The 26,091-nt window shown below is 42.4% G+C and overlaps 2 long non-coding RNA genes across 3 annotated transcripts; both read right to left on the reverse strand.

Moving 5' to 3' along the window:
- Positions 1 to 3,100: 3,100 nt before the first annotated feature.
- LOC120438835 lies at positions 3,101 to 7,019 on the reverse strand. Its single transcript, XR_005612191.1, has 3 exons — positions 6,977 to 7,019; positions 3,834 to 4,007; positions 3,101 to 3,158 (listed from the first exon to the last, which is right to left on the reverse strand). It is a non-coding gene; the product is annotated as an uncharacterized LOC120438835 (long non-coding RNA).
- An 11,238-nt stretch (positions 7,020 to 18,257) lies between these two features.
- Positions 18,258 to 21,608, reverse strand: LOC120438836. Of its 2 annotated transcripts, none has more exons than XR_005612192.1 (4): positions 21,558 to 21,608; positions 20,316 to 20,451; positions 18,429 to 18,505; positions 18,258 to 18,312 (listed from the first exon to the last, which is right to left on the reverse strand). It is a non-coding gene; the product is annotated as an uncharacterized LOC120438836 (long non-coding RNA). The 2 variants fall into 2 exon arrangements; XR_005612193.1 differs by lacking the exon at positions 21,558 to 21,608 and adding an exon at positions 21,365 to 21,551.
- Between the last annotated feature and the right edge of the window lie 4,483 nt (positions 21,609 to 26,091).

Here is a 26,091-nt window from a genome sequence, read left to right on the forward strand (position 1 = left end):
TCTTTTGTGCATTAGCAACAAAAACTTAATTTGAGCCTGAGAGGGTTAAGCATGAGTATGACAAAGGCTAAGAAAATATACTGCCTAAAATAATATCAAATTTAAACAACAAATTACAAAATTGCCACACCTGCTGTTATTGCCAGGTAGGTTCAATAGAGCATTATTTAGTCATAAAAAATACATATCATTGAAATGTCATCAGTAAAAGAAATACTCTCACTATGTAAGACATGTTAGCAAATTCAGTTAATAAATAATGTATCAAATCTATACAGATGTTTGAAGGTATAATGCAATGCATGTTTGTTTCTTATGGCTTACAAATGTGTTTGCCTTTAACATCATTTACATTTCATTTATACAGTTTCACAGACGAAACAATAAAATAAGTTTCCTGAACTGTTCTTCATGGCCAAGATTTTGAATCCTTTTGAGGGTGATGCATTATCCATGAAGGTGGGCAATTTGTTCATTGATCTCTGACCCGCTGACTCTGGACGCCTCCCTAATTCTGCTGCCAGCCTTGATGATTAATTTGTTGTCACTGATGCTGTCACCAGTTGTACACAACATCTCTGTTTGTCCACCAGTCTAATCTGTAATTCAGGTGAACCCAGAATTACCTGTATCTTTGTAATGTTTCAGAAAATATACACTATATGTTGATGGGCATTGTCCCACTTTTCTTTCCTTTATAAGTAAGAATCTCTATGGTCTTAATGACAATTCATATACAGATTGTGGAGGACATTTTATTCAACACTCAAAAAAGTTCCTCGCCAGCAGACTGTAGCACAATTTCAGCCCACCGTTAATAAACCCATCCAATGCAGCGTTATCAGAGAAATTATGCAAGTGTTATGTTTGTATGTACTGGTAATCTATTTATCATTTATCATGATTCCTGCTCTGATGATTACTTTCTTCTCCTTCTGTAATTTTAATAGATAAAGGATGTTGAACATCAAGCTCCAAACAGGTTGAATGAGGAAGACCACAGAGGAGAATCATGGATGTAGTGAAAGAATACATGCAGATGGTTTTTTTCATGGTGGAGGAGCAACTTCTGATACCATCTTAATGAAAAAACACATAATAATTAAAAATATGTCAAAATTTTTTATTAATTTTTTTAGAGCAAATGCAGCCTTATCATGGTCAGAGTTGCCCACTCATATTTAACTAATTCAAATACAATTACTGCATTTAAATGCTTATGTTCTAATAAAACGCATTGTTTAATATTTCTGCCATGACAACCCAAATAAATGAATGACAGGGAAACGGGAAGATTAGTCATCAGGTGAGGTTTACTGTTCATTTACCATGCCTTGATAACAGGAAGCTTAACAAAAGAAAAATGTTGGGGACGAGAACCGGTGTTCTGTCAAAACATCCTACCGTAGCGTAAATTTATAGTCTTGTCTATCAATCCGTGCTAGCTTATCAGAATATGTTACCTTACGTGGTTAATGGCTCCGTCGTATAGGTAGGATGTTCAGATGGCCCAATCACACTATTAAAACATGCTTCCTGCTTGGATTTATTTAGGTAGGATGTTCAGATGGCCCAATCACACTATTAAAACATGCTTCCTGCTTGGATTTATATAGGTAGGATGTTCAGATGGCCCAATCACACTATTAAAACATGCTTCCTGCTTGGATTTATATAGGTAGGATGTTCAGATGGCCCAATCACACTATTAAAACATGCTTCCTGCTTGGATTTATATAGGTAGCATGTTTGGATGACCCAATCACACTATTAAAACATGCTTCCTGCTTGGATTTATATAGGTAGCATGTTCGGATGGCCCAATCACACTATTAAAACATGCTTCCTGCTTGGAGACAGGGAGGACACAAATTGGCGTTAAGTAATAATTTGCCCGATTATCAATGTGTTAGTTTGCATCTACTTTACAATTATGGGCACATGATATGATAACGATATTTTAGCAGTTCAATGATAAATATATAACATTAATTATGGTGGGGGGTGGACAATGGCTATTACACTCGATGCACTCCAGCTGACTTACCTTGGTATGAATGACGACGTACTCACAGTTTGGCGGCTTGAAAATAGTCAAATCTTGCACCCAGCCATTTGTAAATTGGATGTGCGCCTCCAGTGACTTGTAATTATGAAACTGGTTCGCAGTGTAAGCGCTTACTCCACAAACAAGATACGTGAAGGTAGGACAGTGGCGGTAAGTCGTCTGGGTCTTTACTCCACTGCCGTATTTCATATGGGTCCAGATTTGCGATGCACTCTAGTTTTTTCAAGTGCTGCTGCTTCGCCTCAGGACGCAATCGGTCTCTATACCGTCTGTTTTCTTTTGAGCTGCTTTTAAGCATGTTTCTTGTCGTTGTCGTTCCAACACGGAGCGTTTGTTTTGATTTGTGGACCCGGAAAATGGCGCAATACATTGCGGCGTGAACCAGGTGTAGGACTGAACTCTCCCACACACACCACATCACTATAAGACTGGACTCTCACACACATCACATCACCACACACACTCTGGTTTTTCTTCATGTACACTTCCTTATAATCTCTTTCTGCTATTTGCACATTTTTACTGTAAATTTCTAAGTTAAATCTGTAAATTTTGAAATAACCTGCAAATTGTAAATACTGTAAAACCACTGTCATTTAATGGTCGGGCATTGCACAGCTACAAGCATTTCACCTCATGTCATACTGGGTATGGTTGTGTGTGTGACAAATAAAATTTGAATTTGAAAGTCTTTCCAGGTGAGTTTGATCCAGGAGGGTCTGAAGCCAGAGTCAGACAGAGACTGTGCAGAGACTGTAGAAGGACAGAGCAGCAGCAGAGCAGTCCAGATACACTGATGATCCTCTGTCAGATCCAGAGGGACACACAGGGATGATGCTGGACTCTACATTGTGTCTGACAGTGGAGCTGTTCTCAGAGCAGTTCACTCTGCAGTACTGACAGTCATCTGCACTTCATTCCTCTGTCAGTCACTGCTGGATGAAGCTCTCCTCTCCACCTCCCAGTAACATGGCCCAGTCAGAGCGTCTCTACACACAAGCTGCTGCTGCTTCAACCTCTCTGGATCATCAGGACACAGCTGCTCCTCTCTCAGCACACACACCGTCCTGTTTACCATCATCAGCTCCACCTGCAGAGAGAAGAAGGAAGAGCAGAGGAGATAAACGAGTGTTTCCACAGACTCTTCATCAGCTGTCAGTCAGTGATGCAGCACATCCAGTATAAAGAGCAGCAGGGACTTCAGTGCTGGGACTGTACTAGGACTCATTGTTGCTTCACTTTTTCTAATCTTTGGATTTTTATTGAAGTTGATGAAAATGTTTTTCCCTCCTAGTTTGAGTTTGGACTTTCATTCATTAGAAGAAGCTTGGTGTGTCCACTCTGAGCTCTGTAGGAACCCCAACAACAAGCCCAACAGTCCAGATGGACGGTTCCAGCTGTTAACTGGAGGAATTCCATCCAAACATCTGCTCTCACTAAAGTCTTCCTCACCTACAGACTGTGTTCTTCACTGCTTTAAACTTGGAAATGAATGCAGTCATTGGTCTGCGTGCTGCTTTGTTCAGAGAGCTGATTGGCTGTTGACAGTGTTTGATCAGAGCGTGTCAGCCGTTACTATGGTGACCATAAAGGTAAGAAACAGGAAGTGTTTGTGTCCAATCCTGAAGCCTGTCACCATTCTCCTCTCACAGCTTCACTGAGAAGCTGCAGCTTTACAGGAAACACTGGATCTTTGTTTCATACTGACTGTGTTTAGTACAATACTGCTGACAGCACCACCCACTCACTCCATCACTCTACTTACACCAGTTTCTCCAGTCTGTAGTCTGGACTCTGCTGAAGATCAGACAGCTGCTTCACATCTGGATCCTTCAGGTTGTTTCCCCACAGGTCCAGCTGTCTCAGATGGGAGGGGTTGGACTTCAGTGCTGCTGCCAGATAATCACAGCTGATCTCTGACAAACCACCGAACCACAATCTGTATAAAGAATGAAAGATGTAAGTTTATTAGACAAAGTGTGAGCTTGAAATCATTCAGTGTTTCATCATCTGTTCAGAGCTGAAGAAGGTTCAGAATGTAGAAGTTTAGAAAATGGAAACTCCAAACAGCTGAAGCCAACAGGAAGCAGCTTCAAACAGGAAACTGTGCAGAGTTTCAGACTATATGTCCTGATGCAGCCAGTTGGATTTTGGAGATTTGAATCTCTGTTCTGTGACTAAGTCCTTGAATCATTTCTTCCAGTTGGTCCAACAAGACAGACTAAGTATTGGACATGTGTTGTGGCTCCATTAGGGGAGCTTCTACATGTGATGTGATGGCCCCTCTGGGTCTGTCAGGTCACAGCACTGAAGAGAGCTCAAACTGGGCACACAGTTGTTCCAGTCTGGACCAAAGACTCTATACTGGGACTGAGGGACTGCTTTGACTGCACCCACTGGGACTTTTAAAGGCTCATGTTCTCACCTAGATCATCGATTTCTACTGATATTTCTTTCTGGGAAAATGGGGATTACTTTGGAAACAGGAAGTATTTTCCCAATAAGCAGCCCTGGATTAGTAAATCACTCCAACATGTTCTCAGGCAGAAGAAGCTGTCTTGTTATGAGGGAGAGAAGAAAAGATTGAGGCACAGAAACTTGTTGAAAGAGAGATAAAGCAGCTAAAATCAGGTGTAAAAGTAAAGCAGAGGATGAGCTGAATAAAGGACACTCAAGGCTGGCTTGGAAAGGAATGAAGTCCATGGTGGGGATGCAGAACAAGGAGCAAAGATGAATGTGATGCTGAATCAGCAGAAGACTTGGACTCATTTGATTCCAGCTTTGATATCATTGATTTCAATGAAGAGCTTTGTGATTGTAGCAAAGGGCTGGTAGCTCTGAGAGTCCCACTGATGAAGTGTTTGTGTGGAAATCTCTTAGTGGGACCAAAGAGAGAAAAAGCCCTGGTCCTGATGCTGTGGGAGGGAAATGATTGAAGTGTGCTGTGAAGAACTGACTGGGAGGTTTTCACACATTTTCCAGTCCTCCTTGGAACAACAGGAAGTTCCCAGCATATGGACACAAAGGTTAAGTGTCCTATGGCACTCAGTAGGTATGGGTACCAGTATCCGGTGCCATTATGGCACCAGTTCTGACTTAAACGGTAGTAATGTTGGGATTTAAATATATATTCTTAGTGCTTATTTGCTGATTATATTGTTTTATGTATTTTAATAAGAGAGGGCCAGCTCTGAGTAGAGTCTGAGCCAAACGTACTGACAGGAAACTGCATGCTTTTGCAGAGCACTGGAGGTGCAGACAGAAAGTGAAACTAAGCAGAGTGTTTTGATCAAAACTTAGAGTGTGTGACGTGCTGCAGAAATATATAAATAACCATGCTGGCTGCTGCTGCTTTCAGACCTGAGCGTGTGTGTTCCTGTGTTCAGGTCTCCGTTCCCGGGAATGTAAAATAAAGATCATTTTTTGAGCTTTGAGCACCCTGGGTCCAGTCTTTCTTTGCCGCCAAAAGAATTCAAAGAACGAAATTTAATAGTAACCAGACCGAAAAGCAGCGCACATTTTGGTGCTATTTTTCCTGAGCTGTGATACACTTTAGATTCTAGCCAATCATTTTACCTTTCCAAGGATAGTAGGCGGGCCCAGGTACGTACGTTCTTTTAAAGCAGAGCTACAGATTAAAAATGTCCAAGGCGAAGCGGTCAAAGTCTGGCTGTACTTCACAGCAAAAGATGCAAACTCAGCAGCTGCAACAAGTGCTGATACTGTGCAAAGGAGGTAACACCTCGAATCTGATGAAACACCTGGCGACGCATAGCGTTTTTTTAAAAGCCGGGAAATGCACCGTATTTGATAGCTTGCTGCAAGACCGAGCACATCTACTGCGGGTGTGGTGCCTGTTATCGGACCCGGAGTTAGAAACATCCCCCAAAAACCCGAAGAGGAGAGTCCTGGCCCCTAGCCCTTCCAGTGTAGCAGAAATGATGAGGATGATGATGGCAGCAACAGCCGTTCTTCTCTGCGTGTCTGCGTTCTCTGTCTCTCTCTGTTGGCCCTGTGATGAACTGCTCACCTGTGCAGGTGGACCATGCCTCTTGCCCTATGACAGCTAGGGCACAGGCTGCAGCCCTGTGAGGCTAAGCTGAATAAACAGTTAGCAAAAATGATCCATAGATGGCCTGAAATCCCCCAGTTAGCAGTTTGGTAGATAGCTATGACATGCTAATCCCATCCAGCAGCTGTATTCTACCTGTAAGCTGATCCCTGCTGAGCCAAAGCACTTTTTCAGATACAAATTACAACCTTTAATAGAAACCTATTGGTCAGCATCTTATTAGCCTGCTGTTAGCTTCATTCCACAGAAAACTGAGAGAAACTGAAAGAGTTGATAAAGAATAAAGAGAAATGTGCTGATTTAAAGCCTTTGAAGTGCTTCAGATGATCTCTGTCCACTTCTGTCCACTCATTCATTCATGTAAGCTTCTAATGCAGCTTTGATCTTCACAGTCTGCTTCATGAAACTCATTCTAACCCTGAATGTCAGAGTGTTCCTCCGTCTCTTTCCCATCATTCATGCTGGCAGTGGAGGAGATTTGGATGTTGGACTGTGTTTTGGATGATGTGTGTATGTTTGTGGTGGACTGCTGTCTGTAAAGCAAACGCACATTTCGCTTTGGATTTCAGTGTCAGACAGACTTTAAGGTGGAATGAAGAGTTGGAGAGTTTCACAGTGAATTATCCAGTGGAGGATTTTTCTTCTTCTTTGAAGGTTTGAAATGTGAACATTGTTCTGCTGCAGTCAATGGACTAAACCAGAGAAGAAGAAAACAGACTTTACCATGAAGATCCTCAGTGTGGATCAGTATAATATCAGCCTGATGTCTGCAGTTTAGTGTCAGCACAACTTTCACATCATATTCATCTCAGCACAACTAAAACATGCTAACTGACCTCAGAGCTTCAAGTCCACATCCTGGACTCTCCAGGAAACCACACAGATGCTTCACTCCTGAATCCTGCAGCTTGTAGTTGCAGCTAAGGTCCAGCTGTCTCAGATGGGAGGGGTTGGACTTCAGTGCTGCTGCCAGATAATCACAGCTGATCTTTGACAAACCACAGCCCCTCAATCTGTATAAAGAATGAAAGATGTAAGTTTATTAGACAAAGTGTGAGCTTGAAATCATTCAGTGTTTCATCATCTGTTCAGAGCTGAAGAAGGTTCAGAATGTAGAAGTTTAGAAAATGGAAACTCCAAACAGCTGAAGCCAACAGGAAGCAGCTTCAAACAGAAAACTGTGCAGAGTTTCAGACTATATGTCCTGATGCAGCCAGTTGGATTTTGGAGATTTGAATCTCTGTTCTGTGACTAAGTCCTTGAATCATTTCTTCCAGTTGGTCCAACAAGACAGACTAAGTATTGGACATGTGTTGTGGCTCCATTAGGGGAGCTTCTACATGTGATGTGATGGCCCCTCTGGGTCTGTCAGGTCACAGGACTGAAGAGAGCTCAAACTGGGCACACAGTTGTTCCAGTCTGGACTCTATACTGGGACTGAGGGACTGCTTTGACTGCACTCACTGGGACTTTTTAAAGGCTCATGTTCTCACTTAGATCATCGATTTCTACTGACATTTCTTTCTGGGAAAAATGGGGATTACTTTGGAAACAGGAAGTATTTTCCCCAATAAGCAGCCCTGGATTAGTAAATCACTCCAACATGTTCTCAGGCAGAAGAAGCTGTCTTGTTATGAGGGAGAGAAGAAAAAGATTGAGGCACAGAAACTTGTTGAAAGAGAGATATAGCAGCTAAAATCAGGTGTAAAAGTAAAGCAGAGGATGAGCTGAATAAAGGACACTCAAGGCTGGCTTGGAAAGGAATGAAGTCCATGGTGGGGATGCAGAACAAGGAGCAAAGATGAATGTGATGCTGAATCAGCAGAAGACTTGGACTCATTGGATTCCAGCTTTGATATCATTGGTTTCAATGAAGAGCTTTGTGATTGTAGCAAAGGGCTGGTAGCTCTGAGAGTCCCACTGATGAGGTGTTTGTGTGGAAATCTCTTAGTGGGACCAAAGAGAGAAAAAGCCCTGGTCCTGATGCTGTGGGAGGAAATGATTGAAGTGTGCTGTGAGGAACTGACTGGGAGATTTTCACACATTTTCCAGTCCTCCTTGAACAACAGGAAGTTCCCAGCATATGGAAACAAAGGTTAAGTGTCCTATGGCACTCAGTGATGATGGTGCTGTGTCCCCACCACCTCCACCTCTTTGTAAAGGAACTAACTGTCATCTGAAGCTTCAAATGGAACTAAGACTTCCTCCACTAGGTGGCAGTGTCTGATGAGAAAGTGTTAGTGGAGCTGGCCTGGAGTCAGAAACAGGAAGATGCAGGATTTGGGCTGAAATGGGGAAAAGTGGTTGGCACTAGTGCCTTAAAGCAAGAAGGTTGTAGGTTGAAGCTTGTTGGCCTTTCTGTGGAGGTTGGATGTTCTCCCACAGTCCAATGAAATGCTGCTTAGGTTCATTGGTGCTTCTAAATTGGCTGTAGGTGTGGATGTGAGAGAGTGCTTCTCTGTCTCTCTCTGTTGGCCCTGTGATGGACTGCTCACCTGTGCAGGTGGACCACGCCTCTTGCCCTATGTCAGCTAGAGCACAGGCTGCAGCCCTGTGAGCCTAAGCTGAATAAACAGTTAGCAAAAATGATCCATAGATGGCCTGAAATCCCCCAGTTAGCAGTTTGGTAGATAGCTAGATTTGGATGTTGGACTGTGTTTTGGATGATGTGTGTATGTTTGTGTTGGACTGCTGTCTGTAAAGCAAACGCACATTTTGCTTTGGATTTCAGTGTCACACAGACTTTAAGGTGGAATGAAGAGTTGGAGAGTTTCACAGTGAATTATCCAGTGGAGGATTTTTCTTCTTCTTTGAAGGTTTGAAATGTGAACATTGTTCTGCTACAGTCAATGGACTAAACCAGAGAAGAAGAAAACAGACTTTACCATGAAGATCCTCAGTGTGGATCAGTATAATATCAGCCTGATGTCTGCAGTTTAGTGTCAGCACAACTTTCACATCATATTCATCTCAGCACAACTAAAACATGCTGACTGACCTCAGAGTTTCAAGTCCACATCCTGGACTCTCCAGGAAACCACACAGATGCTTCACTCCTGAATCCTGCAGGTTGTAGTTGTAGCTCAGCTCCAGCTGTCTCAGATGGGAGGGGTTGGACTTCAGTGCTGCTGCCAGATAATCACTGCTGATCTTTGACAAACCACAGAAACTCAATCTGTATAAAGAATGAAAGATGTAAGTTTATTAGACAAAGTGTGTCAAAGGAAAATTGTACTACATGCCCAGCACGTCGACACACCCCACACTATATGGTAAATATATGAACAACACTCAAGCCAAGTGTGCCGCTAGCTTCGCTGGCATTGGATTCAACACAGCCAAATCATCATTGAAGAGACAAACCCATCTACCTTTTACACTCTTCATGTCAACCTTCTAGGAGGGTTACAACACAAGAACATCACCGTTGAAGACGTTGTACTTGATAAAGGAGCATGTGATCAACTTTTCTGGATCAACTTCAATGTGACAAACCGGAATACATCCATCCATTTCCCAGTGTTCTTGGACCAAACTCCAGGGAAGAACCACTCCATGTGCTATCAACAAAGCAAAGGTAGCAGGCTGCTTGGAAACACCACCAACTGCAACCGGACCGCTGGAGGAGGAGAAGGTGCCCCTGTGAACACGACTGGACCATCTAATGGTACATACTGGGTGCAAGGAATGGCCTGGCTATGTGGACAACGGGCATATTTCATAGTGCCCCCAGGCTGGACAGGAACATGTGCTCCTATATTCCTGTCAGACCACACTTTCAGGATAACCGCAGTAAACACCACTTCTACAGCACACCGGAAAAGAAGATCAACGCTCCCCAAAATTCAGCCACATGACCCGATATGGTGGAGCGACGTACCCAAGGAATTCAAATTATGGACTACCGGACAGAAAGTATTCCATACATTGTTCTCCTGGGTGGGAACTGGAAAAAACATGCTGAGGATTAAAACTCTGGACTACTGTTTTGGACTCTTCTTGAATGCTTCTTGCAAAATCGACGAACAGCAGAATCAGGAAATCAATGCATTACAGATCGCAGTGATGAAACATCGAGTAGCTCTGGACATGATACTGCCAGAGAAAGGGGGACTTTGCGTCCTCTTCAACAACACCTGCTGCACTTACATACCAGACAAAGTACACTCATCAAACATGACTGACGCCCTGAACGCCTTGAAACAGATCCAGCAGGCCCAAAATCAGGACTATGTAAGTGATACAAGTGACTGGTTTTCTTGGCTTTACACTGGCTACAGGTACTAAAAAGACTACTCATCGGAGTTGGAGTATTTTTACTTTTATTTTGTGTTTTTGTAACATGTATACTGCCATGTTTAAAGCTCATGATTAACTGCATAATTGTTTCCACTGTTGCTGCATACAAACTGTGACAAATGATGATGATGACCCCGACCTGTTGGAATATGAAGACTCTTCGTGATTAATGATGGACAGAAAATGTACATCAAGATGTTACATACTGATATCTCACTTACAAGTTATACGTGACAACAGGAGGGAATGTCAATGGAAAATTGTACTTAGTAGTCAGTATAAGCTTGATATGATAGAATACTGCATGATGACCCTCTCCACTACAAGACTTGTTTCTGTTTTATAAATTCTTTCTTACAGCGATAATAGCTGAACAAGCTATTATTATTTCACTCCTGCCAGGAAGACGAGAGCTGGACACTTTTATCTGCGCTCCCTAACAAGAAGAGGAGCCGCGTCCTTCTGAATCCCACAACACACACACATACACGTGAAACACTCTTATCTTCACTCCCTTCTGCATACGCACATACATACGCACCAACATTCCTCTGTCTATTCACTATTGTATTATTTTGTGTATAAATAAAGACAAGTGCAAGAACAGAGAGCTCATCACAGAACGCTCCCACTCTAGTGGGAGCGTTCTGTGATCGCCCTTCCAAGTAAAAACTGCAGCGCGTGTGTCTCCACTCTCTGACTCTCAGCTGAAGAAGTGTCTTTTAGAATAAATCTCTTGACAAAGTGTGAGCTTGAAATCATTCAGTGTTTCATCATCTGTTCAGAGCTGAAGAAGGTTCAGAATGTAGAAGTTTAGAAAATGGAAACTCCAAACAGCTGAAGCCAACAGGAAGCAAGCAGCTTCAAACAAACACAACAAGAGAAAAACTCTGAATGTTTCACATTAAAGTCGTACATTTATCATAAAAACAGGACAAAGACTTGAAAAAGTCGTGTTTTTCCTTCCAGGAACCACAAGGCTTCACTTTTAAAGGTGAAGTGTGAAAGAAACGGACATATTTGAAGTCCAACACCTTTTTCCAGTCACATGATTAAAGCAGACAAACTACAAGCTCATCTTCATTCCAACAAGTCATCTTCTGACCTGGACTAACAACACTGGTCTCTATGTGCAGCTGGCTGTGAGACCAGTGCTCAGGGAGCGTCTACAAAGTGCAACACTGAAAGAACATCACACACTCATTTGCTTCCAGCACTTTCACACAAACATCTACTGTCATTATTGTCACCAAACTCTGTGGATCCTTTATTGCAAATTCAAATGGGATCAAATGGTCAGACAAAAGAGGGTTATGAGGAAATATGATGAAATGTTGTGTATTAGCAGCAAGTTATTGAATCATTTTCCTCAGAAACCAAACAAAATGATTGACAAACATGTTTTTACAAACTCAGTGTTGGACTTGGATCAGCAGGATAAGCTGATGTTTAAAGGCATTTGAGTCTCGCTGTATGAGAGTCCAGTTATTCCTCAATATTTATGGATGATGTTCTTTCAGTGTTGCACTTTGTAGACGCTCCCTGAGCCTCACAGCCAGCTGCACATGGACCAGCTGACATTACCCAGCATTAGAGGCGGCTGTAAAAATGGATTTTCCTATTTAAATGGTTTTAATTTGAATAAAGCGATGTTGATTCATTCAATCCTGAATGGATTTTTAATATAAATGTATTTTGCCAGAATCTCAGGTTAAAGCTCCCAAAAGTATTTCAACAACAAGCAAACAGATAAAACAGTAAATGAGAGCAGCTAAACACACAAAGATGGAAACACAGAGTGTGGATCGTTCACTCGACGGCACGTACACGGACACGCCGTCGGGGCTGAAAGTGGACAGCTCACAGATCCTGAAGCTGCAGGTTTCATCTGTCTCCAACCAAAACTGAGTGAACCAGCAGCAAAAGAAGATCCAAACTACGCTTTATGTTTGATGAACATCCTCATGAATTCTCTCTGACTTTGACCTTTACTTCCTGCACAGCTCTCTCTCTCTCAGTGTACTTCAAGAACAGTTTACCTTCAAAAATCTGTTTTCTGCATTATTCACTGCTTATTATGCACCAGTCTGCTGTTGTGTTCACTGCTGTCGGCCTCCGAAAACAAAGCCTCATTTCTGCTGTTCAATACTGAAGAAATTGAAACCTTTAAAATGATGACAGATTACAAACTCTCAGCTGTGTCTGTAATCAAACCTCTGTAACTTTGCTTCACTTCAGCAGCATCAGCTCATGTTCACATGTTGATTCATGGTTTGCTTCAGCTTTTGATGGACTGCAGAATATTTTGAAGGTTATCTGCTATAAAAAGCCAGAAGAGGAAAATCTGCTTCATGTGTTTCTGTTTGATCCTCAGTGACTTTGACACAAAGGCCTCTGCTGTGATGATCACACCTCTGATCAAGTCTCACAGTGTTTGTTTTATACATATGGATATGTGCTGATAAATGATCAGAATTAGAATATTTCCCACTGTCTGCTGTGTGCCGTGACCTTTGACCTGCTAAAGACAGTCAGCTGTGGATTATTCATTGTTGTGTCTGATACTTAGAACTGTGAGGAAGAACACTACACAGTTAATCAGGGTCCCTCTCTGAATCAGGAAAGGTGGGCAGGCTGCGTGTGGGCATGGGCCATACGTTGAGTCTCACTGTTTGAAATGTGAACATTGTTCTGCTGCAGTCAATGGACTAAACCAGAGAAGAAGAAAACAGACTTTACCATGAAGATCCTCAGTGTGGATCAGTATAATATCAGCCTGATGTCTGCAGTTTAGTGTCAGCACAACTTTCACATCATATTCATCTCAGCACAACTAAAACATGCTGACTGACCTCAGAGTTTCAAGTCCACATCCTGGACTCTCCAGGAAACCACACAGATGCTTCACTCCTGAATCCTGCAGGTTGTTGTTGTTACTCAGGTCCAGCTCTCTCAGATGGGAGGGGTTGGACTTCAGTGCTGCTGCCAGATAATCACAGCTGATCTTTGACAAACCACAGCTCTCCAATCTGTATAAAGAATGAAAGATGTAAGTTTATTAGACAAAGTGTGAGCTTGAAATCATTCAGTGTTTCATCATCTGTTCAGAGCTGAAGAAGGTTCAGAATGTAGAAGTTTAGAAAACCTCTTCAGGTTGGATGCTTCCATCATCCAACCTGAAGAGGAAACAGAGACGGCTCCCATTCAAAGTAAAAGCTGCTCCTTTTGGACACAGTATCAAAGAAAGTCTACAGTATAACATAGAAAAGACAGAACAAAGTTTTGGTTGTTTTTAAATTGTGCAGAAATGAAACTACACTAAGCTCAATTATGTGACAGACATTTCATCCCGTGTCAGTTTGGCCTCATCCTGGGCCGGATTATCCAGCACACACTCTGACCACAGGCCCAGGGGCCACGCACAGCTGGGCTCCATCCAAGAGACAGGAAACAAACCAACACACAATAATAAAAGCACCATGTGATCTTCTTCCATCTTCAAGACAAACATAGTAAAAACATGAGCATATTTGTTTCCTGATAAAATGATGTGACAGGTAGAACAGAGTAAAGTGGTGGTGTTACAGCCTTTCTCCCCTCTGCTGCCGAGGCTGTTAGTCTCTCCCAAACTCAGCTACAGGACTTCAAATGAATGAAAGCAGCAGAAGTGGCTTTACAAATGAAAGAGGAAGAGGAGAAGAAGAGGAGAGGGAGGCCACCCTCACCATCACTCCAGCTGAAAACATCACACTTCCATTAAAGTTGGTGAGAAAATGTTGAGCAGGATGAGCTGCTGGCTAATCTGGAGGCTGTAGCAGCAGCTCACAGTCACAGTGGATTTCCACTCATGAAAAAGCTCTGGCTGCTTCATTTCTCATCTCATATCAGAGACTTTAGTGAAGCTGTACTGTGATGCTTCCATATTCCAGTGAGGCCTCCAGAATGATTTCAGCTGTTCTGTACACACACTGTGTGCCCTGTATGGCTCAAAGTCTCTGCAGCCTGTTTTTATCTGCTATCATCAGATCTTCATCATCCTCATTCACATCCCTCACACACTCTACAGCCTCATCAGCACTGACTTCATCTTCACTGACTGATGGAGCACAACATGAACCTGTGGAGGCTGAAACACTGTCCTGTCAAACATCTCCCGTCACCACTCCACTTCTGTCAGCCTTTAAATGAACCCTGCTCAAGTCTGTCACTTCTGTTTGGAGCCAAAAGGAAAAACTGTTGTTCAGTCGTTTGGAAAGACACAACATTTCTGAAAGCACTCAAACTTCTTCACATTTGTCTTCAGACACATCCTGAACATTTAGGAACTAAAGAAAGTTTCAAACATCAATCAAAGACCTGAGATATAGAAAAACAACAACAGCCGCAGTCAGTGAACTCACCTCAGAGTCTCCAGTCGACAGTTTGGACTCTCCAGTCCAGCACACAGAAGCTTCATCCCTGAATTCTGCAGGTAGTTGAAACTCATGTCCAGCTCTGTCAGATGGGAGGGGTTGGACTTCAGAGCTGAGGCCACAACTTCACAGTGAGACTCTGAGAGTCGACACCGAGTCAGTCTGTGATGACAGAAAATATAAAATGTGTTATTATAAAAGCAGAAAATCTGCATTATAAACACAGACTGAATGTATATGAAGACAAAACAGAGTGAGGTCATAATCTGATGAATCTGCTCTTCACATCTGTGCTTCAGCTCCTCTTACTGTGTTTGACATGACACAACGACTGAGTCTCTCTCAGACCTGCAGACTTTTAATGAGAATCTTTGTTTGGCTTTAATCTGCAGATGAAGGAGGAAGATGGTGTCACATTTAGGCTTCCATAATGTCCACAGTCTGTCACTGAGATCTGATCCAGAGTCAGAGTGAAGACACACATTTGGACTGTTTCCTGTTTTGACTCCAGAACATTTTGAATGAGTTCAGCTCAGTGAAGAGTTCCAGCTGGAAAGATGATCTCTGTTTGCTACCTGCTGTCAGGTACGACTGTTCACGTCCACACGCAGGAAAAACCTGCTGACTGTTACCAAACGGAGCAGAAATCTCATCACTGGACAATAATGATGAACAAACTCAGAGCTGCTGATATCAGATCTGATTTCAGGGGAACTAAACACAGAAATGATTGGCTCATTTTAGCTTTCTGAGCCATTATCTGCTGGTGTGTCGCTAGTTGGCAGAAAATGATTTGTATTCCTGTTCAGGGCTTCAGTGTTTATGAGTCCAGATCCAGGTGACAGCAAGTCAAAATGATGTTACCTGTCTGTGTCCAGCAGCAGCCTGTATTCACTTTGAATATTGTTATAACCTGACATGGATCAGTTTGTCTTTGATTGGTTTGTAAATGTCACTGTTTCCATTGGACCTGAGTGACGGTACAAAGACAGAGAGGGAGAGAAAGGAGAGAGAGGATGGAGACAGCAAAGAGAGAGCAAACACAAACAGGTGAGAGTGGACAGGTGACCAAGGTCAGCAACCAATCAGAGAGCTACTGTTTGACCCACAGTCACTGATGATGACTGCACATAACCAAGCAGTGTGTTACTCTGATATCAAATATGGATCCTGCTCTTCTAATATTGATCATCAGATGATATTATTGTGTTATTTTGTAGCTGAATACGATGTTTGTGTGATTATCAGTGAAAGAAGCAGTGAGGAGGATGGAGAGAGAGAGAGGACAGAGGGTGAAGTTAGAAACACTAAAAGGATTTTTCATGGATTTCATGGATGATTTGAGTGATTTCCAGCAGGACACTTAAACATGTCAGTGGACGTCCTAAAGAACATATTCACTGATATGAAACGTGTCATTGAACAGGATTAATATCAGTGAAAACATGGTGGAAACAGCTGTGACTGCATGGATGTGACACACTTCAAATCTGTTCTCCACTCTTGGATTTGGGATCCATGGAGCTGCTGCTGAGTCTGTACAATAAAGGATGGTGTGGAAGGTTGCAGCGTACGGACACAAACACTTTGTGCTTACAATCTGATTTTATTTTCAAAGTTAAACTACTAACCTACACTGATCAATGATGTTAATGATCACATCTGGACTCACCCAGCCTTTCTGCAGTTCCTCACAGCTGGAATCAGTCTCTGTCGTCCCCGCTCTGATGTTTTGTACTTCAGCAGGTCCAACTCATCCAGAACCTTCTCTGACATCTGCAGCATGAAGGCCAGAGCTGAGCACTGGATCTCAGAGAGTTTCTTCTCTGATCTGTTCTCTGACTTCAGGAACTCTTGGATCTCCTGATGTACTGAGAGGTGGTTCATCTCCATCAGACAGTGGAAGATGTTGATGCTTCTGTCAGGAGAGATTTCATCACTGTTCATCCACTTCAGGTTGTTGATGACTCTCTGGATGGTTCCTGGACTGATCTTTGTCTGACCCAGCAGACCTACTAAGAGTCTCTGGTTGGACTCCAGACAGAGGCCATGAAGGAAGCGAACAAACAGGTCCAGGTGGCCATTTTTACTCTGGAGGGATTTATACATGGCTCGTTTAAGGAAATCATCCAAAGAGGACTCTTTATACTTTTTCCCAAAGAAGTCCCTCAGCACCTCTGTCTTCCTGTTGGTGAAACAGTGGAACATGTAGACAGCAGCCAGAAACTCCTGAATGCTCAGATGAACAAAGCAGTAGACTGGTTTCTGGAAGATCACACACTCTCTTTTGAAGATCTCTGTACAAACTCCTGAGTACACCGAGGCCTCTGTCACATCCAGACCACACTGCTCCAGGTCTTCTTGGTAGAACATGATGTTTCCTTTCTCCAGATGTTCAAACGCCAGCCTCCCCAGCTTCAGAAGAACTTCCCTGTCAGCCTCCGTCAGCTCCTGTGGACTCGTCTCATGTCCCTCATGGTACTTGTTCTTCTTCCTCTTTGTCTGAACCAGCAGGAAGTGTGACTACATGTCAGTCAGGGTCTTGGGCAGCTCTCCTCTCTGCTCTGTAGTCAACATGTGCTCCAGAACTGTAGCAGTGATCCAGCAGAAGACTGGGATACTACACATGATGTGGAGGCTCCTGGATGTCTTCATGTGGAGATGATTCTGCTGGACAGCTCTTCATCACTGAATCTGCTCCTGAAGTACTCCTCCTTCTGGGCGCCAGTGAAGCCTCGTACTTCTGTTAGCCTGTCAACACATGTAGGAGGGATCTGATTGGCTGCTGCGGGTCGGGAAGTTATCCAGACGAGAGCCGAGGGAAGCAGATTCCCTGGATGAGGTTTGTCAGCAGCTGGCTGACTGATGACTTCTGTGTGACATCAGACAGCAGCTTCCTGTTGGTGAAATCCAATGAAAGTCTGCTTTCATCCAGGCCGTCAAAGATGAACAAAGCTGAGAGACAGCCAGCTTCTCTGCTGTGACCTTCTGTAATGTTGGATGGAAAACATGGAGCAGCTCCAGAAGACTGTACTGCTCATCTCTGATCAGGTTCAACTCTCTGAATGAAAGCAGAACCACCACACTGACATGTTGGTTCTCCAAGCCCTCTGCCCAGTCCAGAGTGAACTTCTGCACTGAGAAGGTTTTTCCAACACCAGCCACGCCGTTGGTCAGAACCACTCTGATGGGTCTCTGTTGGTCAGGGAAGGCTTTAAAGATGTCCTGGCACCTGATTGGAGCGTCATGGAGGGCGTCCATCTTGGAAGCTGTCTCCAGCTGCCTCACCTCATGTTGGGTATGAACCTCTTCACTCTGTCCCTCTGTGATGTAGAGCTCAGTGTAGATCCTGTTGAGGAGGGTTCTACTTCCTGTTTCATCACTTCCTTCAGTCACACGTTCACATCTCCTCCTCAGACTGATCTTATGTTCATCTAAAACCTCCTGCAGACCAACATCTGCTGAAAGAAAGAAAAACAATGAGACTAAAGAGAAAGAAAACTCTTCAATGTCTGAACAACACAAGAAGTCCAGTTTTCAGAAATGAGTCCATCAGCAGACAGATGTTCAGTCTTACTTTGTACACAGCTGCTCTGACTGGCTGTCTGCAGTCCAGCTCTGCTTCTGGATCTTTCTCCACACTGTGCAGAAGCTCTGATGGTGACACAGAAAAGTCAAAGTGGAGATACTTCTGTGCATCTTTGATTAGACTCATTATAAAAGGAAAAGTTTGAACACAGTCATGTTTCCAGTTCACTGACTTACATTTATTCCATGGACACTCACTCTAACCTGAACCACAGCTACAACCCAACATTGTTGAGGCCTCATCTCCTCCTTTCCTGACTGTAGAGCTTAAATATGCAACAACCAACAAATAAAAGAATTTGGTTCATTTCAAAGAAATTCACACGGTGACCAAGTAAAGTAACCGTAGTAAAGGAGACAACATCCCGTTGATGGTGGGATTATTTGAAAGATTTGCTTTAGTCACGTCACCAAATGCAGTTGAACCACCCGTGGATCCATGTTTGACCATCTACCACTCTGAGCTCTGCTTTTTAATCATTTTATTATTATCATCATTCATTTATTCATTCTTTGGAGGGGGGCTATTTCCTAATGCCACCCTAATAAGGTGATGTTCAAGAGGAAATATAACAGAAACTCTTTCAGTGTTATTCATGAATAAATTAACAGATAAACTGTGAAGAAGAAAAAAACTGAGATTTAAAGGAGAGAGTGAGAAACTTGATCATCCATTCTCATAATCCATGTTTATCAGTATCTGCTGTGACCATCCTGCAGTAATAACTACAAGTCTACATTTCTGTGACTGTTGATCAATCACAGCAGGAATCTGAGCTCATCTCTGCACACAGAGCAGCTTCAGCTCTGGGATAAACTGCTCGCTTCACGTCCTTCTCAGCTCACAGACACTCATCCTGATATTTTCCTTTAACATTTGATGGTATAATTCATCTGAGTTTACACTTTATCTGCATAAATACAGAAAAACAGACCCAAACACCATAAACCATCAGTTTCACCATGTAGAATATATTGTTGTTTCCTTGCTTTTAATCCAGAGAAAAACTCTGATTTTGATTTTCTCTGTTCTCTTTGCCACAGCCCATCCCAGCAGCAGCTGAAGCAGCTGACTGTCACAACACTGAATAACACTTTAGGAGGAATTTCAGAGGTCAGTAAAGCTCCAGTTTCAACATCAGTTAATTCATCATAGTTCATCATAAATGTTAACCTGGCTGGCACACATGTTAATGTTAGCCATTTAAATATTAGCAGTTAGCTGAGGCCACAAGAAGAAGAGGCCCTAGAAGAACAATGGATGATAAGATTAGATTTTTAAGACTAGGCAGAGACGTGTTTTCCTTTACTGTCTCTTACAGAGGAGGGAGCAGATACCAGACGAGGTCACGGAGGTACGGGGAGGATTCGCAGCAGACAGCAAGACTGCCACGTCCATGCGAGAGAGCGATGGCTACGATAATCTCTGTTTTGTCTCACTATATAATGTTGTACAGCCCATTTGAGGGTTATCCTCTCTGTGAACCAGATGCTTGATTTCACACAGAGGTCCACCAACTCAATTTGATCAGTTATGGAACGATTTACCTCGACAGGCTCCTTCACTCGCTGCTTTTAAACCTCCTTTAAAACACACTTTTACTCCCTGACCTTTGACCCAGTGTGACATGTTGACTCACTACCCCAGACAGCTTAAAAATAGTCTTTTTGTTTTTTGGTGCTGCCTAAAAGAACCGTAGAATATCTGTCCTATATACAGTTATGTTCATATATTTTTGTACTACATCAGGAAACTCAAAAATATAGTTTGTAATATTTTAATCCTTATTTTTAAAATTGTTTTTGTCATTTTTCTTCTCCCATTGCATCAAAAATCATTATTTACACTGAATAAATGAGTCAGCAGCTCTCTTACATTGTTGCTGCAGGTTCATTACTGAACTCTGGAGGTTCTTCTTTGGACCAGTCACTCCTCACAGACACACAGCTGGATGCTGCAGATCCTGCTCCATCCTTTTCCTCCATCTTCTTGATGTCAGGGTGGAGTTAGTCTGGGAGGTAAACACACACACTCAGAGGTGCTGTTGTTCTGGAAGCTGTCATGTAATTAATATATTCTTAGTGCTTATTTTCTGATTATATTGTTTTATGTACTTTAATAATGAAGGTTTGTAAAGCAAGGCCACTTTTGACTCACAAACTAAGTGCTCAGCCAGACTGAAAAACAGGAAGTTAGTGTAGAGCTATACAAGCATATTAATAAATACAGGAAGCCAGACAGAAAAAGAGGAACTAGTAACATATAAGGAGTTGTTGAAACTGTGTGACGTGTAAAGTACCAAAATAACACCTAAATGAGACACATTTTTAGATTCTAATGTTAGAGATCCTGCAACTGCCGTTGGGCTGTGCAGGACTCTCTCTTCCGGAAGATGATTGAATAAAGAATTATAAATGTTTATAAGCATTTATAAGAAACAACACAATCATCTGCGCTTGTCAATCCAAGTCCTTAGCCCATGAGCCCGCGGTATCACACCACAGATATTCTCTTACTTTGAAAAAATAAAGACAGTTTTCAGAACAGACCTGATGTTTATGCTACAGCCTGTTTACCAATATAATCAATATCAGATATCAGAGCAACAGAAACCTCGGTGATCAGGACGCTGGGACTGAGAACAGGAAGTGGCTCAAACGTCACAGTTTCATGACGTCAGCCTGAACGCCACTCACGGAGTTTCTGTCGCCATTGTAGTTTTTAAAGTCCCGTGATAAAGGCGGGTCTTTCTGTGAATCCGCAGCTCGAGACTGACACATCGTGATCCAATGAGCGTGCGGGAACTTCCGACATAAAGTTGTTTCCTTTGAAAAACCAAAGTCTGATTATTTTTGCCTCCACTGACGGAGCCTGTTGTTCCCGCCACAGAGACACAGTAATGTCAGAGCGGTGTTAACACTCACCCTGCCTCAGCACAGCTCTCACTCTCCTCCTGCTCTCTCACACTAAACGGAGGCTCAGCTAAACTCACTTCCTCTCTACTTACAGGAAACCAGCGCTCAGAGGAGCCGACCGGCCTCACGTTTCACCCACAGACACGAACAGCGTGGAATTATTTTATGTCATAAGAAGAAACATATTCATGTTAACACTCACCTGCCTCAGCTCCACCTTCCTCCTCCTGCTTTCACTTTCACTACTGCGCCCCAAACACAGAGGATGCTGGGACTTGTAGTTTTTTCCTTTCTCTTTGTTTGTTTGTGTTCAAGTTATTTCGATCATGTAAACATCAACAGAACACGTGAAGCCACACAGAGTTTGTATGTCGAGGTGGGTAGGAGGGTTTGAGGGTTTGGGAGGGGTCAGAGGAAGAGGTCTCTCACTCTGGACAATCCACATTGATGGCGTTGCATCTTTCAACGTGTTTGTGGGTCGATTTGGATGCTCCAGGTGTGAGAGCAGCCACTCAGCCTCTACTGCAGATGTGTGTCACAAGTTCATCTAGTAGTAGGCTATGGCACTTGGCCACAGGTGGCAGCAGTGGACTGGCCTCCATTGGAGACTGCTCCAGCTGCTATGTGATAGTCCAGCTGCAAACTGAAGATCATATGCAAGTTTTGGAAATTAAACTGTACAATATAAAGCGCCTTGAGGCGACTGTTGTTGTGATTTGGTGCTATATAAATGAAATTGAATTGAAATTTAGAATATTTATATTTATAGAAATATAAATTCAGGTATTAAATTGCGTTCTTATGAATTCTTTTGGCAACAGAGAAAGACTTCCGACTCAGAGCGGTCAAGTTCAAAAAATGATCTTTATTGTACATTTCTGGAAATGGAGACCTGTACCCACTAACACACGCTCAGGTCTGAAAGCATTAGAAGCCAGAATGGGTAACATAGTTCTGCTATAGGTCACACACAGACACACACAGTTTCCATCAAAACAACTCCGTCTGCTCTGACTAATGTGTGTGTTACTTAGTTCTGCTTTTCTGTCTGGTTTCCTGTATTTTATTAATATGCCTCTGCAGCTCTGCACTAAACTTCCTGTTTTTAACCTCCCCTTACTAAAGCCTCTGTTGCTAGGCGACCTGTCACCCTCTGACCTCTCTCACAGACTTTATTAAAAAGTACAAAAAACAATATAATCAGAAAATAAGCACTAAGAATATATATTTATTTGGTAACAGTCTCCACCTTTTGAACTCATTTTATGAGTTAACCTAATTAACTGACTCCCTCAATAACTACTGTGAACTAAAAACAGATATAATTAACTTTGTCCTGGTAAAAAGGTCCAACATTACTTTTGTCACTCTATGGAAACGATCTCTACACAGTTAACCCGCTTTCCTCACTTCATTGTCCCTTCGCCCCTTTAACGGGTGGAGCATATCCGCCTGAACACTGTGTTTGGGCAATTTACATAACATAGAAATCCTACAAACTATTCCTAAACTCCCTCTCATTACTCTTCATTACTTTACGCTCACATTATAACCTCTGTCTAACAAGCTTTTAATCTTTTTTCAATCTAAACAACACATTTTCTGAGAGGTTTGGGTCCTGGATTCTCACCAACACCTTCGTGGTTTTGCTGTGGTTCTGGAATCTTCTCCTGTAAAGGACAGAAAAGGAAAACACCTCTCTCTGCTACGCCTCAATAATCTAATATGTTCATCGATTGTTCTTTTAATTATTCAAAGTTGGTTCAAAATATCATATTCTGGGCTCTATCATATATTAATTAATCTCAAGCTTGGATTCAGGAGACAGACACTATCTCTACTTTCAAGATTAGGCTTCAAACTTTCCTTTTTGCTAAAGCATATAGTTAGGGCTGGACCAGGTGACCCTGAATCCTCCCTTAGTTATGCTGCAATAGGTGTAGGCTGCTGGGGATTCCCATGATGCATTGAGTTTTTCCTTTCCAGTCACCTTTCTCACTCACTATGTGTTAATAGACCTCTCTGCACTGAATCATACCTGTTATTAATCTCTGTCTCTCTTCCACAGCATGTCTTTGTCCTGTCTTCCTTCTCTCACCCCAACCAATCACAGCAAATGGCCCCGCCCCTCCCTGAGCCTGGTTCTGCCGGAGGTTTTGTTAAAAAAGGGTTTAAATATTGAGGATGAGCACAAAAACAACAATGGTCCAGAAGAGTTAAGTCAAACGATGATTTTTAATGAACACACGCGTGTGGGAGATGTACGCTGCAACATCAGCTGTAAATCTCAAAATGATGGAGCATTACTCAAACTCTTATAGCCTCTAGTGGCCCCCACCTAGTCGTAAAAGCCTAAACATTCACATTCTTTCTCTCACACGGCGCCTAAGTGGCCTTGGCTCCCTGTTCTATCTCCTCCTGATGAGATGGGGCAGAAAACCTCTCCGGTATGTTCTGTTCTAATCAGACGAATAAAGCCATGATGCTCTAAACACAGTATTTCCTCTAACTCAGCAGTATAATGCATCATAAAACAATATCATTCTTTCACAATAAATCAGCAGTCTAATGTGATACAAATCAGTTTAACAAATGTAATAGTTATCACCTTCTTCTAATTCAGGAGAATAATGCAAACGAAACTACATAATAATTTCACAATCTTTAATTAGGGGTATAACATGGCATAAGGTAATATTATAATCCCACAGTTTCTTCATGTTAAAAGGGAGTTTTTCCTTCCCACTGTTGCCAAAGTGCTGCTCATAGGGGTCATATGATTGTTGGTTTTTTGTCTCTGTATCTACTGTACAATATAAAGCGCCTTGAGGCAACTTTTGTTGTGATTTGGTGCTATATAAATAAAATTGAATTGAATTGAATCCTTTAAGTATCTGGGAGTTCATCTGGATCACAAGCTGGAGTGGTCTGCCAACATGGACGCTGCCTACAAAAAGGGTCTGAGCCAGCTTTACTTTCTACGAAGGCTCAGATGGTAAAAGGTAAATGGAATGGTTCTTATATAGCGCTTTTCTACTCTCATTGAGCACTCAAAGCACTTTGTACAACTTGTGCATTCACCCAATCATACCCATTCACACAAGCACTTTATCTAAGGTTTTTAGTGCTTCTATTTAACATTCACTCGCATTCACACTCCGATGGATGCATCGGAGGGCAACATGGGGTTAGTATCTTGCCCAGGGACATTTGGCATGTAGACTGGAGGAGCCTGGGATGAAACCACTAACCTTCCGGTGAGTAGGTGACCCGCTCTACAACCTGAGCTACAGCCACCCCCAGGAGGTCCTTCAACATATGCAGCAGCTGCTCTCTATGTTTTATCAGTCTGTTGTTGGCATGAAGCTCTCCACCCTGGAGGAGGTGATCTGTGACACACTGCTGTCAATCATGGACAATGACTCTCACCCCCTCCATGATACACTGGACAATCTGCACAGCAGTTTCAGCAACAGGTTCCTTCAACCCCGCTGTCTGAGGGAACGTTACAGGAGATCGTTCCTTCTGCTGCCTTCAGACTCTTCAATTCATCCACTTGGGTCAGATCCACACATGTGGAACAGAAATAATCACACCTCAATGCAGCCTGTCACTTTGTACACCACAATATATTTGCACACATACTTATCCTTTTATACTGGTATGTATATTTATACCTATATTTCTCTGAATATTTATCTATCATAACTCTGTTTCTACACTCACTTTATATGAGTGCTTGTTGTTTCTTGTATATTTGCTGCTATGACAACTCAGTTTCCCTCCTGGATTAATAAAGTTTCTCTGATTCTGAAATACAGTGAGCCATTATATTTGTAGTTTCTAACTAACAATATAAAGGCTCAGCAACCGATAGAGACACAGCACGTCCCACTGGCAGCTGAAGGAACTTTTAAACAAAGGACTTTGTAATTGAAGCTTTATTTATACAGGTCGGCTCATTGAGACTCAACGTCTCATTTACAAGAGAGACCTGTTCCAGACAAACATATAATAATTACAACAATAAAAGAAAAGTTTGTATAATGTGCTCAGTCATATTAAAAACGAGAACAAGTTCCCAGAGATGGTTTCACAAAAACATGTGTACGTCTTTTGAAGTCTGCAAGTGAAATCAACTGAGAGCCTTAAATCCTTCGGTTCTGTTTTCCATGAAGACGGAGCAGAAAAGGAGAACGCCTTCTTCCCAAGCTCTGCATGAACTGATGGAACAGTGAATGTAATGATGTCCTGAGACTGCAGGCTGTGACTAAACTGTTTGCCTGACATGTACTCTGATAAATAGGAGGCAGTAAACCAGAAACAGATTTATAGATAAAATGATACTAATGGACCATCCTGTGTAAGACCAATGAGGACCAGTTAACCAGAGAACACAGAGTACAGTGGTGTGTTAAAGGTTTACAGACAGTTATAAATCTTAATGCCCCATGATGGACAAAATCCAGCAGATGAAGAGAGCGAGCAGAGTCATTCATATAAATCATGTCACTGTAATCCAGGGCAGGTAAAAAAAAGGTGGCAGCAACAAGCTTTTTCCTGTGAAACATGATCTGTTCCTGTAAGAGAAGCCCAACTTCAGCCTCAGTGTCTTTATTAGATGTTCAATGTGTGGCTCATAGGAACGACTGTCATCAATCACAATACCGAGGTATGTGTACGAGGCCACAGTTTCAATAGAAATACTTTGAGCAGATACAGGAGAAGGAAATAAA

The sequence above is a fragment of the Oreochromis aureus genome, linkage group 3, assembly GCF_013358895.1.
Source record: "Oreochromis aureus strain Israel breed Guangdong linkage group 3, ZZ_aureus, whole genome shotgun sequence".
Taxonomy (NCBI): domain Eukaryota; kingdom Metazoa; phylum Chordata; class Actinopteri; order Cichliformes; family Cichlidae; genus Oreochromis; species Oreochromis aureus.